Raw genomic sequence first — 16,339 nt, 5'->3', positions numbered from 1 at the left:
TAGCCCATTGGCTTTTACAGTTACATGGATGCTGCTATGGACGAATCTCACTCTACCATGTCTCCTTTCATCCTACATGCTTCTAAGGTTCTCCGCATATTCTCTATATGACCCTAATAGGCTACACCATCCCACTATCAAAGGCTTCACTTTCTATACAGCCCTCTCACCAGTCATTCATCCTTTTCAACTACATTCTTCTCAATGATGCTTTCATTCCTCTTCTTACCAGCTCATATATACATGTGATTACTTGGTCTAACCATGCCATAGTGAATGTGGTTCTCTCACAGTGCCCAACATTTTGATACTACAACGTGTGGCGTTGATCCTTGTGTCCAATCGGAATGCAGAAGGTTCTAATACTTTTACTGAACTGTTTTGGGCAATAACAAATTCCAAAATGTGTGATATCCATTGGACGTACCTATGGGCATTCATTAACATTAATAAAGGGGCTCCCTTTATTACTTTTCTCTTTTTCACACTTTATTATTCTCTCTCTTTTGATTCTCCTTCTCTCTATCCATCTATATCTCTCTTTTCTTCTTACCCTCTTGTTACTTTTTTGTTGTTTGTTTCCTTTTGACTTGTTGTCTTCCTGTTTATCATCCAACATTCAGCTGCTGCTATTACGGTACTCCTGCGCTATTTAAGCTGGATTTCACTTTTATACTATAAACTGTGGCTTTGTTTTGACCTATTATGCATACTGCGGTGTCTTGGGCTAGATGCTAGACTTTTTTTCTCATACAATTATAATTAGATTGTACTGGTAAAAGTGCAATGCATGGAAATCGCATTAACAACGCATCACTAAAAGGCCTTTTAAACCTCACTTTAGTTTTTATGCATTTACCCATTGTCCCAGCATATGTGTATAAAGGAGATAGTTTCATATCGCCTCTGTCTTCTCTCCTGTAATCTCTTTGTCTTCGCTCTTGAAGCCTTTCTCTGATATTTGTCTGTGTTCCGATTCTTTTTGAGTTGGGGTCTCCAAAACTATACACAGTTCACAAGGTGAGGTCTAATCAGTGACCTATAGAGGGGCGTAGCGTATCTTGCGTGAAATCGCTATGCGCATGCGCAGAAAAGAACATTACGCCAATGACTGCAATTGCATGCAATTCTTGTCTCAATGCAAATGACACTTACTACTACCTACGCCATGAGAGGCAAAATGGGGCAGGGAAGGGGTGGACTAACGTTAGCCATTTATAGTAAGGGTGCTCCAACGCAGATGCTGACGATTCATGTCCTCTGTTTGTCGTGAGTACGCTTGGTTTCACCTGTAACTTTTGCACCCACCACTGGACAGGTGTAAATGCCCATAGGCAAACTGAGGGGGGTTCCTAATGCCTGGAAACCCCCCTCCCAGCCTGGGGTACTGTATGCTTGAGGTGGCTGGACCCTGCCCCGGGACCAGCCACTTTTCAGCTTGTGTGCAGATCATTTCTGTCTGCACTTTCCACAGCCATCTCTCCCCAACAAGTATTGAAAGCAGCAAGAACAGGTAGGAGAGAGCAGGACAGTCTGTCAACTGTTCTGACACACTCAGTCAGGACTTTGTCCTGAGTGTAGGGACAGTTGGGAGGTATGTCCCGCTTCACACGGATCTGCTCGAAAAGGGAGAGCTGTGTGCACCTAACAGTGGTGCAGGCAGCATTGCCCGTGAATAAGATGGGGATAGGAAGAGTTGGAGAGCAGCCAAGCACTGTCTAATATTATAGCAACGCCCCAAAGCATGCTTGTCACGCCCACTGGTGGTGTGGCATGGAAACCCCCTTCTACAAACCCTGCGTGTGCCCCTGATGCCAACTGATAATGATGAATGACCTGGCATACCCTTTGATTTAAAAATTGCCCTTATGCGTGCCACTAGCTGTCACAACTGTATGTAACTAACACAGGCTATTGCAATGCATTGTATGTACAGTACACATTGTAATCTTCTTTATTTATGTAATTAAAGTAAAAAATATATATATTTGAAAACTAATATTTATGTAAATAATTATACTGATAACAGCTGTTTTATTTCATGATCAAATAAAAGTTTTATGCGCCCTGATGTGTCCTTTTATTGCACACACACCTGTGCTAATACTGCAGTCTGCTCTGTTTGTCTACGTTCGGTAAGTGCTGCGTCGGCAGAGCGTACTTACACCCAGATTCAAATTGAAACATATCTTGAGATCCACTTGGATTTGAATACAGTCAGAACTATGCTCATGTTCTGCGCTATTTTGTAGAGCACAACTGACGCGCAAGTTGCGTTCGGGCACAAATCATGTCCTATAACTCGTTCCCTTACCTCGGCTATTGTTGACATGACATCACCATTCATTCTGCATTTTAATTTCTGAATTATGTGTCCCCCGTGCATTATTTTACACATTGAAGTATTACATTTAAGATTCTACTATCTCAATTAATCTATGTTCTCTAAATCACTATGCATTCGTTTTACCACTTCAAGGGGTATCAACCGTGTTACAAATCTTTATATCATCTGCAAAAAAAAAAAAAGGCATACCTTCCCTTGTAGACCACAAGTAATATCACTAATGGGTACATTACACAAAACACTGATCCCTGAGTTACTTCACTGGTTGTCAGCCCTTACGCTGAGCTTACACTTAAGACAATGTAAACTAAGAAATGGAAAAAGATATTCGCAATTAAATGGATGTGTGGGAAATTGTCACTAAAGTATTAAGGGGCCTATTTAAGAATTATTGGGGTTTTACCATTGCAATGATGACAGAGGACTTTTCAGGGTAATTTAATAAACAAGTCATGTTAGGACCAGGGCCATCTTAACAACATTATGGGCCCCCGGGCAAAGCAGTGCACCGGGGCCCCTAGATATAGATATATAGATGTATACAGATACAGATATAGATATATAGAGATAGAGATAGATAGATGTACTTGCTCAGTGACCCTTGTAGGTTTTTTTTTGCAGTTTTTTTCTTTTGCAGGATTATTTATTCTCATTAAGAGCCGTGACTATGGGGCCCCCTTGCCCGCGGGGCCCCCGGGCAGCTGCCCATCATGCCCAATGGAAAAGATGGCCCTGGTTAGGACAGCACATCCGATAGGAGGCTGTCCTGACGATGACTCTTTTTTAAGGAACACTCCTGGTTCTGAACCGGATTCTTTACTGCTGATGTGCTAGTGTCACGCTTGTGCAGTTTCCTGTAGCGTTAAATAGCGCAGGGGAGAGCTGCAACGCTGCTGGAGGTCCAGAGAGCCCTCTCCTGCAATCATCTCCCTATAGGATAGAATGGCGTTGGCCATCAGGGTCAAGCTCCAAAAAGCTAAGCTTTTCGCAGCTTGATAATATTGCCCAGACCGCAGTCCACATTGAGTATTATGAGGAATGCGGTACTTTGCCTAATGCAGGAGATATCTCCAATGTCTCCTGCACTAGGCTTTTCTTAAATTAGCATTTTACTTAAAAATGCCTAAACCGTGTGGAGAAAACAGTTTCCACATAGTTTAGGTTTCATAACTTGTCCCCTAAATGCCTCCGGATTTCTGACTTACCTAGAAAGGATTAAAAAAATGCAATGGAAGAGAATGTAGAGGAAATGCAACATTTGTTCTAATATGGTCATTTTATGCTGTATAAACTGTAAATAAAACGGTTTAATGTATGAGTTAGTTGTCCAAGTAACCAGCTCCCAGCCCATAGTCCAAGGGCGACAGCAACGCCAGGGACTGACCCTTGCGCTGCCGCAGAGTGCCACCGCAATCAACACATTGTTAATTAGAAATGGAAGCAAGCTGTCTGTCTGCTGTGATATGACAGATCTGAGGGTTGATTCATCCATCACCCTAACAGAGGGAGCATTGTCTTGCAAGTGCTGGTAATTGCAGCCACACAGAGAGGCCTGGGAGAGATAGGGAGTCGCTGACAACCAACACTGACAGGTCATGCTTCTCTGGGACAGTGTGACACCAGGGGACAGACGTCAGAGATCATTAACATATTCACTGCCAGAACCAACTGGGCTAAGGGACTTTCCTTGGTTTTCCATTGTGTGAATGACTTGAAAGAGGACAGATACATTTTTTTTTTTCAGAGAACACTGAAATATTTGTTTTTACCAAGTTAAACGTCCATTGTTCATGTTGATCATTCTATGGAGGCCCATGTAAATCAAGCACTGCATTCCACGCACACGAGTGTCAATCTTCTGTTTTATCACACTGCAAGCCTTGACACGTTGAGATGAAAACACAGAGCAAAGACTGCCAGGCATAGTTTTTAAAGATGAGGCGTAGGGGCCCTGTCAGGGCCACCATGGCAGTCCATATGTCCAGCATTTAAAGCCTTAGCAGCTGCACATAACCTTTTTGGAGAGCAGAGCTATCTATAGCCTTTAGGCTTTACTCTCTTAAACCTGGGTGCAAGACCAGGCAAAATGATAGAGCTTTGTCTCTGCAGCATTTGAAGCATGCTGTTTAATTGCCCTGCGATATATGCAATTGTTCCATCCAAACAATACAGATTTGACCTAGGACAAGCTCATTGCTGCATTCCCTGTAAAGAAAAGTCTGGTGTCTGTTGCGCTTGCGGCACTATAGGGTTAACGCAGCAGAGACAGTGGCTCAGCTCCCCCTGCAGGGAGCCCCTGGTACTGCACGCTCTACATCTCAGCTGAGAGGCAGAGCAGCAGCGGCAGTGTGAGGCTGAGAGCCAGCGGAGGAGGAGGCAGCTAGGATACCCGGCACAACACAGCCAACGGGACCCCCCCTCCCCAGCACAACACAGCCAACGGGACCCCCCCTCTCCTGCAACACAGCACCGGGGGGACCGAGGTTGGGACACCCTGAGTTGGAATTGCAGCTGTGCCTGTGACCACTGTCCCTGAAACACCCCCCAAACAAGAAAGCACTGGCCAGAAAGATCGCAAAGTGGCGATGTAAGCGGAGGGAGAGGGGCAGCTCAGGAAGAAGCAGAGCACAAGCCCCCCTGGAAGGGATACCCACGTCCTGTGGCAAGGTGACAGCTCTGTAGTGGCACAGCCTGTGGCAGGCAGCTCTAGCTTTGGGATAAGGGAGCCCAGGATGTGACATGGTGCCCCTACCTCTTATTGGACCAGTCATTGTACCAACTACCAAGTGATCTGTAACCTCCAACTCCAGTCTCTGGGACGGTGAGTGACTGTGGCTTTACCTGAGATAACACAGACTGTCATGTACCACTATCTAATCTATCTCACACATACACCACGCGTTCGGTGCCACCTCTTCCCCTTTTCTTTATAGCCTAGTTGATCTTGTTGTATATCTTTTTATTTTAGCCTGATTCTTAAAGTGCTGTGCACAAATTAAAACATTTATTCATGTATCAGTCTTTATGGTACACTGTTTTGGTGCTTCTGGGTAGCACCCACCGAGGTGACACTCTACTCTGCAGTTACAGTATATTATATACATCTTAAACGTTTATTTCATAGTCTGGATTGTGGAGAGAGCATTGTTGCTCTATGATGACTAGTTAGTCTGCGCATCCCATCTTAAATGACTTTTTTGGTCTTATTGTCTCCCTGTCATGCTGCTGTCAGTTTGCAGAACATTGGACATCACTTTTTTTGCAAAAGGTCTAGGCGTTTTTTGTTTGTTTGTTATTTTTTGTAAACGTCATTTATTTATTTTTTAGAATAAAACAATCAGTTCCTCAAATAGCTAAAAAACATGTGTTGTTTTTACCTTTTGTTAACATTTAATGCAATGCTCTCTACCAGCTGCAACATGTTATTAACGAATAAAACGACGAGTGTGGGGTGGATCTCAGAATAGTCATAATAGGTCCCAGCTACAACAGTTTCCAGAATAGGGAATTATTTCGGAGAAAAGCCAGATTTTCCCATCTCTGTTTGATCTCTCTGTGTGTTTTGTTTTATAGGGTTAGCAGAGCAATGGGGGAGCACGGGTGTAATAATACACAGGGGGGATTAGCCTGCAGAGCTTGCAGTCAGATTTCGTGTTAGTTTTTTTTTTTAATTCTTCTTAGCAAAATGATTTATTTGGAGAGATGTTCTATGAACTCCAGTAATGATCAGTTGTGAATGTCACTAGAGATGAGGTTATTGCAATGCATGCACTGTTTAGTAAGCTCTGTCATCTCTCTAACAATACACCATGTAATCTTCTTAGCACTGCTAGGGTATTGTTTGTGGAATCCGCCTGTCACGCAGAGTGTTCCGGGGTTTGCCATGAAGTAGAGGAGTGGTCCATGGCACCTGGCTTCTTGGAGCTGGCGCTATGTTTGCGTCTTTTTTATTTTAAGCCTGCAGTTGCTTTCCTAAGGGTAGCCGGGGATGAGCTAACTGTCAAACTAGCTGTCAAAAGGTATACATGGCTGATTTTAGTTTATTGTCCTCACTCCTGTGCCAATAATTGTCCTATTGTAGGTGGCTAAGATTCTGTGTCCCTGCCCAAAGCAATGAGGCTTACATATGACATTGGGGGGGGGGGCTTTGCTTTTAGTAGTTGCAGATTTACTTTCATAGCCTAGAGTCTTATACTTAAAATACTTCATGTTTCTCTGTATGATGATGCTTGATTGTTTCTTAAAACAGCACATAATTAAGTGAATGGCAGTCAAACTATAAGCTGACATTGAATTGCCAGTCTTGTAATATTAAACTATGGATTGATGGTATTTGAAGAATTCATTTGTATATAAACCAATTTATTTATAAACCAATTTATTCCACTTGTATTCTCTTGCATCCTGTAAAGCAAATAGACAGTTGCAGTAATTATTGTTGTACAGTTATATGGTTACATGAGATTGCACTTGACACTGTAATGGAGGAATTGTGACATTTAAGGGTAGGTTACATAATTCAGGGGAACTTGCATCACTTGGATGTGAAATGTTCAATCGGTTACAAGGAATTTGTTTCTTGTAATTGTGTGGTTGCATTTGGATGGGCGTTAATGTTTTTAAGGTTATTGCATTTATTTTAGTGTAGGTTTGTTATATTTACTCCTTGTCGCTACTTATGTGTCGTAACATGGCTGTTTTATGTAGGAAAATACACCATTTGGACTACTTTGATTAGAGCGATTAGTTTTTTTTACAATGATCTTATGATTTTATGGGCATTTAGTGCATATTGATAGGCAAAATTTGCCCTGCGTAGAGGCAATTTTGTTGTATTGTAACCTTTCTGATCAGAACAACAAATGGATTAATCAATTTTATTAATTCACCTGCGCTAGGACTTAAATTTGAGAGGCCAAAGTACGGACTTCTATGGTGTAGCGCCTATATAGAGTTATTTCATTCAAATATATTATGTTTACCTTCTTCCCACTGGTGGACAAAACACCCAGGTGGTGGGAATATTGTCTCACTTCCACAGATGACCTTCTGGTCTTCTAATTAATCAGGTGGATCAAAGTGGCATCACACAGCCAATAGAGAACTATCAGGAAATCTTCTCTGCCATCCACAGATGGTGCCCAGTAGGGAGCATTTGGGGATAAGCTAAAAATATGTCATATATCCACTTTAAATTGTACACACCCTCTAGCATTATATAGATAAACTAGTTTGTTAGATTTCTCTGAAGTCTACTGCATCTTTGTGCCCAACCTATCCCTGCTTGACTCCTGCTGCACTTCTTGTGTGGTAATCATTATATTACAGGGCCCCATAGGAAACAACTACGCGCTAGTTAAAAATTCCAATTGGGAAATTGACTCCCGGGGTGTTAATCATGTCCTTAGGCTCCTTCGTGTGTACGTTTTTGTGGCGATGAACATCATTTTAGAATAGATTTTTTTAATTGACCGTATAAATATACGCTACGCGTACATAGCAAACGTTTAAGATAAATACAAAGTTCTCGTTCACCAACTCATTGACAATCCTGTGTACGTATATAAAATCACTTTCCTTGGCTGCTAATAAACTCTTGCGTTATCACGTATATAATTTGATTCTTCCAAATTTTATCAAAAGGAGCCTGAAATTGGAACTAAATCTACTGACAGTTGGTAAAAAAAATAAGTCAAAATAGAAAATAAACAAGTTTAATAAAAATAAAAGATATCAGTGAGACTAGTACAATTCACATGACATGTCCTACTGAAGGGGTTTGTGTCTGAGGATTGCTGTGAATGCATTCTTTAAATTCCTGAGACCCTTTGTCTGATAGTTTAATATTTGATACAGTTTTATATTGAATAACTAACGTCAGTAAACTTGATGACTGTCATTATAGGTGCGTTGTCTACCTGAATACCGGTCCCTTGAGAATAGGCACCGGTGCTGATTACGTAAGCAGTTATAACTAAAAATAATGTAAATATACGTCTTCTCTAATAAAAGTCCACAGAACCTTATCAGAAATAATATCTTGCAAACACGTCAGTATAATCATATTCTCCCAAATGCTCTATTACAGTGTTAACAAAATATTTAGCTATTTTTCTTACTTCACAGGTGAGTTGATATTGAAATATAAAGGTCCCCTCTTGGATCAGGTGGACATGTCAATTACTAAGAGCCAGTGTCGGATAATCAGTAAGATTAGGTAAAGATAGATAGACATGACCTGTGAGTATATCTGCAAAACCAGACTGACATTTATCAAAAAGGATAGGACTGAAGTCAAACAAAGTATGTTATGATCTAGTAATAAATGAGGTTAAATATAATATTTAGATACTATCCAGGGACATTTGGAACTAACATTACCTTGGTATGTTCTTAGTTAGTCATTGCTACTCCTTGAAGATATTTGTATTGACAAATGACTGACAAACATCCATTTATTCTAGGCCATTGTTTATGTAGTATGGGTGTAATAAATTAAATTAATAGCAATCTGAGGACAAGGGCTCAGCTATTATGACTAAACATTCTCAGCCCAAAATCATTGGTGTGTAGTTTTGAGATGCCAGTAGGATGCTATATTTTTTTTACTAACAGCTAAACATTTTTTTTTTTTGTTTTTTTAATCATGGGCAAAAATTGTACTGTGTATTCCTCCATCATTCATATTCTCAATGAATAATGACATTTTGTAGTACATACCAATCAATCAAGTCACGAGAGAAAGAGTTAAAAGCCTCTTGGTCGTACAAAGACAATTTTAGATTTTACGACTGATGCTGTGTGAAAGTAAGTGAGTGATATTGTAGGCACCACGATAGGAGTCAGACTTAACAACAACCTCCTCCCTCCTCAACCCCCCCCCACCCAACTCAAAGCAAGTAAAGAACCTCGCTCAACCGTTCCAACAGCTCCTAACAGTGCGTAGCTCCAGCTGAAAGCAGTAGGACTTCATCTCTCGCTCTCTCTCCCACCAGGCCCTCCGAGTGTTCTGTCACCCTTCTGTCACATTACATCTAGGAACCGTCACTTTCTTCCCTCCACGCGTCTGAAATCATATACCACCATCTGGCTGTGTACGAGCTCAGCGCACTTGTGTGTAATCCACTGCATCTCCCACTCTATAAATAAAACCACACACATCTATAATCGATAGGAGAAGCAGGGCCTGTTTATTAAACAGGAACAGATGATTGTTCTTCACTTCTTTCGCCCACCTCGGTCCTGAGCATTTCCCCCCCACCCTCCTTTTAAGTTCTCTCTAAGGTGGCACCATGCCCATTTATACACCGCGGTAAAGATCAGTGCCAGCCCTCCTGTTCTTATGCAAACAGTGAGACGGGCTGGCATCCTCGCACCCAGAGTGGAGAGACACCTCACCCCCAACCCCCTCCCCTTCACTGCTTCAGTCTAAACCGTGCCAAGTAACTGACGGGATTTGCAAAATCCTGCCATTTGCCCAGACTCTGTCATTGATAACATTGCAAGGTCTTGTTTTGCGATTCACAGGAGATTTTAAAAAACGGATAACTTCATGTTGTGCTGAGTGTAATTGCTGTTTAGGGATGGGTTGGAGCCATCAGCACTTCAGCTGTTGCAGAACTACATGTCCCATGAGGCAACGGGCAGAGTGCTGACGGTTGCCAATCCCTGGTTTAAAGCATCATTATTAATCACAGTAGAAAGTTACAGTAGCCTGCTCCAAAATGACCCGTCTCACTCAGGGCGCCATGCTCTGCTCCCATTATTTCTACTTGGTTTTTTTTGTAATTGCTGTAACAGGAGTTTAATTAACTAATCAGCATTAAAAGTGTTTTTTTCTTACATACAGGAAACTGAAATTGGACAATAAATAGGTAGCATTGGAGAGGCCCATTGTGTACTAGGCAGGCTGGGCTGGGGGCCATCTGCCCTCTGGGCCGGTCCCATAGTGCATAGGCAAACCCAGGGGGGTTTCCTAGTGCCTAGAAACCCCCTCCAAGCCTGGAGGACTGTATAATTGAGGTGGCTGGACCCTGCCCCCACTTCACACAGCTCTGTTTAAAAAGAGAGAGCTGCGTGCACCTAACATTAGTGCACACAGCATTGCCCATGTATAGTATTGGGATAGGAAGCGATGGATAGCATCCAAGCACTGTCTAAAATTATAGCCACGCTGGCCACGCTCACTTGTGGCGTGGTGTGGAAACCCCCCTCTACTAATACTGTGTTTGCCCCTGTAGTGGGCTACCTAGAGCTGGGTCACTGAGCCACCGGCATTTTTTTTCCCACCCGGACTAAAATTTGCCAGCTATGCCCTGGTACCGAGCACAGTAAGTCATGTTGGAAGGCTCTGGTTGGATCGATCCAGCCACTTGGCGCTAGACTAATAGCTCTTTGTCCATATTCATCCCTCTGTTTGCTTTGACTCACAACATTGGTCACATGTTCGGAGGCCCAGTCATAACAATTGCAGACATCAGCCAAACATATTTCCTGTATTCCCGGGTGAACGATGGAATCACAAATTCTGTTAGGCCCATACACCTGAGTAATTTTGGATCAGTTTGGTTGGAAATGTCCAACTTTCATGGGTAAATTGCTCGGAGCAGACAGGTAGCCATGTATATACAACTTGATTTATCTTTCTGCCTTCCTTCTGTGTCTTCTATCATGCCCTTTATAGTATCCTGATAGTGATGTGAATTTGTTGCTCTTAGATATGACACAGATCATCAAAATTTATGCCAATGTATCAACGGAGCAGTCATGTGTCATATCCAAGGGCAATTAAATTAAAGAATCTTCCTAAATAATGTAGACCCTAATGCACACTCCAGGAAACCAATAATAAAACACAGTGTATTTCGTGAAAACTGCAGGGGTATTTACTAACCTATAAATAAAATTTGTCTTTAGACACAGCTACAGACCCAGTGATGTGTACGCAGTTTAGGGGGGGTGTAAAGGTAGCCCCATCCGGCTGCGTGCGCGTTAAGTTCGAAGTTGATTTCACAGCACGGTGACTTTAATTTCTTTAAAGGGCATATCCACATAAAAATATTTTATCTAATTAAAATCTTTATACCGGGTCATACAGCTTTCTGGAATAACTCTTTGTATTTGAAATAGGACACTTGCCTGAAATTGCTCGTTGAAAGCTTAGCAACAGAACTACTGTTTGACAGTTAAATTGTGAATACCTGAGCTTCCTTAGCAACAGCTTTAGCCATGTAAACAATCTGTGCATTGCACCGATTTTTATCTATGGTCACAGATGTTGTGAAGGAAGGTCAGTAATTCATAACCTGTGTGTCAAATGGAAATAAAAGAGTGTTTCTGAGTTTTCAAAATGCAATTTCAGGCAGAAGTCCTATTTCAAGTATCAGGAGTTATTCCAGTAAGTTGTAGTACCTGGAGTTATTTTAAGGAGGCAATTTTGAGTGGAGTGACCAATTAACAGTTAGTATAGAGTAGGTATTATTTGCTGTCATGTAAAATAAATATAAGAATGTATACAGTTAAGTCATCACATATCAATGATTGGTCTCATTCCAGTATATATTTCATAGTGCTACAAAAGCTTCTCTTAATAGCCACTTAGTTAATATTCAGTGTCCCCTGCTTAGTTTCGGAGAATTTGGTATATTGAATGGGTCTAAACCTTGTGACCACTTAGTATTTCTGTGTGATTCTCTCTACACATTGAGTTCAATTACCAGGGTAATTAAAACAGGATGAGTTAATTGGCAGTCATTTGCATGGCAGATGGTTTTAATTGTGGCATCAAACAATTCACCTGTTTATATAAACAAAAGTGAGGCGTGTGATTGACAGGCTTAGTGTGACAAATCTGACAACTGTCACAATCCAGACACCATGGGACAATTACACAAAGATCATCAGATCATCACAATTTTGGTACAAGGGTAAAAACTGCTTATCTTTTAAACCCTGACAGATGGATGTGCTGTGGCCAAGGTACAGCATTGCAATATACCCGCTCATTGCAACATAACACTTTTAAACGGGTGTATTCAACCTGTAGCTCTCCAGCTGGTTTTGAACTAAGGCTCCTATTTTCCTATTGAGATGATTTACTGGCTGCAAATAACAGGATGTGTCGTTCAACAATAGCTGTAATCCAACAAGATATATTCAAGCAGCGATCCCATGAAAAAATCAGGTGTGTTTTTTTTTAACATAAATCACTGTGGCAGGCTATAAGAAGAAAGATGGTCTTTACTGTCTTTACTTGATTTTTATCTTCAGGCTGCTAGTTAATGATTTATGGTTTTGGACTGCTATGGCAACCACAGTCACATTGCATATGATGTAGTGAGCAGAGGGGCTTTGGAATGCCCCTCTGAGCTCTGTCTGCACTGTGTCATCCTCTTTCTCTGCTATCACATGACCTGCGGAGAGCTGTGAGCCTGTGTCTGTGCAGCAGACTGATTGAGAGTGAGGAGACCTCAAGACTGTATATATTATATGTTCATTTAGTGTTAGATTAGTTAAAAGGTCTCTTGAAATGTGCAATTAGAACGTGCAAAATGAATCCTACGGACGATACCCGATCTGGTGCTGTAAAATTTAAGTCATATTGCAGAGAGAAAAGGTCTGTGCACCCCCACAAATGTTCCTGTAGATGCTTCCTCTCATTCTAGCAATTTCAACCCATATATGTTACCTTATTGGTTCTTAAATTCATGTGATACCCCTGTAAGTCTGTCTGCAATTGTGCAAATGTCAGCACGTGAAGCCACAAAGAGTGTCTGTTGGTTATTGTGGTTTGTAAATCACCCATTGTTCTCAATCCAGTGTTCATTAGGAAACGAACCTCCCATCTGTCCCGATTTCGGCGCGACAGTCCCAAGGTCGGTACGTTTGTCCCGACATTCAGAAGTTGGGTGCAGAGTGCCTCTGGTGTATTGGACCCCGTATTGTAAATGATTACGGATATTTATAAGTCACCACAGATTTCCATGACCTGTATATAAAACGCTTGTGGCTTTATGTGGTTACCTACCTTCCTAATATCCTTATTTCATTTACAGTAGTGAGAGCATTATTCTATATAATGTAATGTCATGCAAGAAGATACTGCCACTCAGGGGCTGGCTGGCTAAATTTTTAGCCTAGGGGCTAGACTGGGTTTAGTAGCCTATTAGGAACATCATAAAATGCAGGTAGCCCACTATGGGACCGGCCGGGAAGGGGGAGATGCCCACCTGCACCCCTTCCCCAACCCAGCCAGCCCCTACCCCCACTCAATATTGAAAACATGATTTTAAAATGTGCGACTCTCCAAACCCCCTACTACAAATTTATAAGTTTGTATTAATCAGTGGCGGATCCAGGAAGGGGGGGCGATCGGAGCAATGCCCCCTTAGCAGCAGTGGCAGCTCACTATACTGATGTTCCCAGCGGCTGACAGACAGGCAGAGAATCCTATCTGGCCAATCTGATTGTGATTTAACACAATCAGAGCGGCCGAGCTGCATTATCTGCCTGTCTGTCAGCCGCTGGGAACATCAGTATAGTGAGCTGCCGCTGGAAGCCCCATGCTCCTTTTAGGGGGAAAGGGGGCGGGGCACAAATCGCCAACCCCCCCCACCCCACCCCCTCCCCTATAAAAAAATTCTAGGTCCGCCCCTGGTATTAATGTGGATTGTCCACAGCACAAAATGCTCACAAAATACTCACACCACTCGGTTAGAACAGTAAAGTAACTTATGTAATTGACTTTTCATTTATTTTCCATGAGAGGAAAGTGAACTCTTTAGAATGTCAGTGTAAACTGTATGCTTCCTCTTGTGTGAATGAGATAGCATTAAGGAGGAGATGTGAGTAAATGGGATGGAGGATACATGTATACGAGGTATAAACACAATAATTGTTTCTGTGGTAAATGTTAAGGAAGGAATAGTTTAGCAAAGCAAAAATGTTTGCTTTGCCAAACAGATTAGTGAAGTCCCTGGTCCCAGTCTGCGTTCTCAGTTATGTCATATATTCCAGTCTACGTTCTCAGTGATGTCACATGTTCCAGTCTGCGTTCTCAGTGATGTCATATATTACAGTCCACGTTCTCAGTGATGTCACTGGTCCCGGTCTGCGTTCTCAGTGATGTCTCTGATGTAATGACTTGGTAAACGCATAGGCTACTAGTTCAGTTCCCACATTTCTAAGTCTAAACAGACTTTTTGGCACATATCTGAAGTGTTTTGATGCTTCAGATAGGCTGGTAACACACACCTAAATTCCTCTCTGCTTCAGTAAATTAGATTCAAAGACCATAGACGCCTATGAGCAAATGCCTATGAGTAAATGCCAAATATACGAGTGGAAAATGAGAATTGCCCCATTTTCCCTTTTCCTGGACGATGTTTGAGGAAAATCAAATACTTATACAAGAGTCCATCTGGTCATGGCATAGAGAGACGACGTTCCCTCTCTCCTGACTCATCTAGCTGTCAGCCAGGAGTAAGGGAATGCTCTGCAGATGTTTATTAGACAATGTGATGCATGATAGAGAATGCTGAGATGTGCTTTGTGGATTGCTAGCAGAAAATATTGCAATCTATTTATATTTTATAATGGATGTGTTAGGCATAGGGACACATAGGAGCGTAAAAGCAGCGTTTGCCGGCCTTTGTACCAGGCTTTGCACCCCTGCACCAGGTTTTGGTACAGAATTTCTGTCTTCATGGACAGACTGGTGAGGTCCTTCTGCATAGTCATCTAGTCACAGTTGTGTTTCAGATATAGAGCAATAGTGCAAAAACAATATTTTGCCTCTGTGCCTGAGGTATTTAAATGAGCTGTAAGAGACGAAAGTGCTTAAAGACGCTACCTTTTTGCCCATTGCAAAAGCTTTGTGCTGTGTTTTCAACGCACACCTCTGATGTGTTATTAAGCTCTGTATTTAATGGAGTGCTGTTTCCACAAGATAGCAAGCAAATAGTCCATTGCACTAATGTCACAAACTCCAAAAATATCACTTGAAAAAAGTCAATTCCCATGTCCTTCCTTACTTAAATAATAGTATAATAAGCAGATTATTAGAAGAAATCAGGAAGATTTAATTTAAAGGGGGGGAGGGGCGTCAAGTGGTGAGAAAAGGACAGTGCATTGAACTAACTTTGTAAATTTGTACTCTTGTGATCAAACGCTAAATATACACATTCCTAATTTACAACGTGAATCACGTTGTCACATCCCCGCACTGACCATGATTACACGAATCACGTTGTCACATCCCCGCACTGACCATGATGACACGAATCACGTTGTCACATCCCCGCACTGACCATGATGACACAAATCACGTTGTCACATCCCCCGCACTGACCATGATGACACAAATCACGTTGTCACATCCCCGCACTGACCATGATGACACGAATCACGTTGTCACATCCTCCGCACTGACCATGATGACACAAATCACATTGTGACATCCTCCGTACTGACCATGATGACACGATTCACGTTGTCACATCCTCCGCACTGACCATGATGACACAAATCACGTTGTCACATCCCCCGCACTGACCATGATGACACGAATCACGTTGTCACATCCCCGCACTGACCATGATGACACGAATCACGTTGTCACATCCCCCGCACTGACCATGATGACACAAATCACGTTGTCACATCCCCACACTGACCATGATGACACGAATCACGTTGTCACATCCTCCGTACTGACCATGATGACACGAATCACGTTGTTGTCACATCCTCCTCACTGACCATGATGACACAAATCACATTGTGACATCCTCCGTACTGACCATGATGACACAAATCACGTTGTCACATCCCCCGCACTGACCATGATGACACGAATCACGTTGTCACATCCCCCGCACTGACCATGATGACACGAATCACGTTGTCACATCCCCGCACTGACCATGATGACACAATTCACGTTGTCACATCCTCCGCACTGACCATGATGACACAAATCACGTTGTCACATCC

At 42.2% G+C, this 16,339-nt stretch overlaps 1 protein-coding gene across 8 annotated transcripts in view; it reads left to right on the top strand.

Annotated features, from left to right (window-relative positions):
• Positions 1-4,689: 4,689 nt before the first annotated feature.
• The window catches only part of CBFA2T3 (CBFA2/RUNX1 partner transcriptional co-repressor 3), a 30,804-nt gene continuing 19,154 nt past the window's right edge, over positions 4,690-16,339 (top strand). For 4 of the 8 annotated variants that reach the window (XM_075189042.1, XM_075189043.1, XM_075189047.1 and 1 more), the window contains exon 1: positions 4,691-5,168. The gene's annotated coding sequence lies outside the window, so the exon portion shown is untranslated. Of the gene's footprint in view, positions 5,169-8,252; positions 8,308-16,339 lie in introns of all 8 variants that reach the window. The other 4 variants (XM_075189045.1, XM_075189041.1, XM_075189039.1 and 1 more) reach the window with 2 other exon arrangements.

Source organism: Mixophyes fleayi, chromosome 10, assembly GCF_038048845.1.
Source record: "Mixophyes fleayi isolate aMixFle1 chromosome 10, aMixFle1.hap1, whole genome shotgun sequence".
In the NCBI taxonomy this organism is placed as follows: domain Eukaryota; kingdom Metazoa; phylum Chordata; class Amphibia; order Anura; family Limnodynastidae; genus Mixophyes; species Mixophyes fleayi.
Note: the sequence above shows the minus strand (reverse complement) of the source record. Positions and strands in the feature narration are given on the sequence as shown.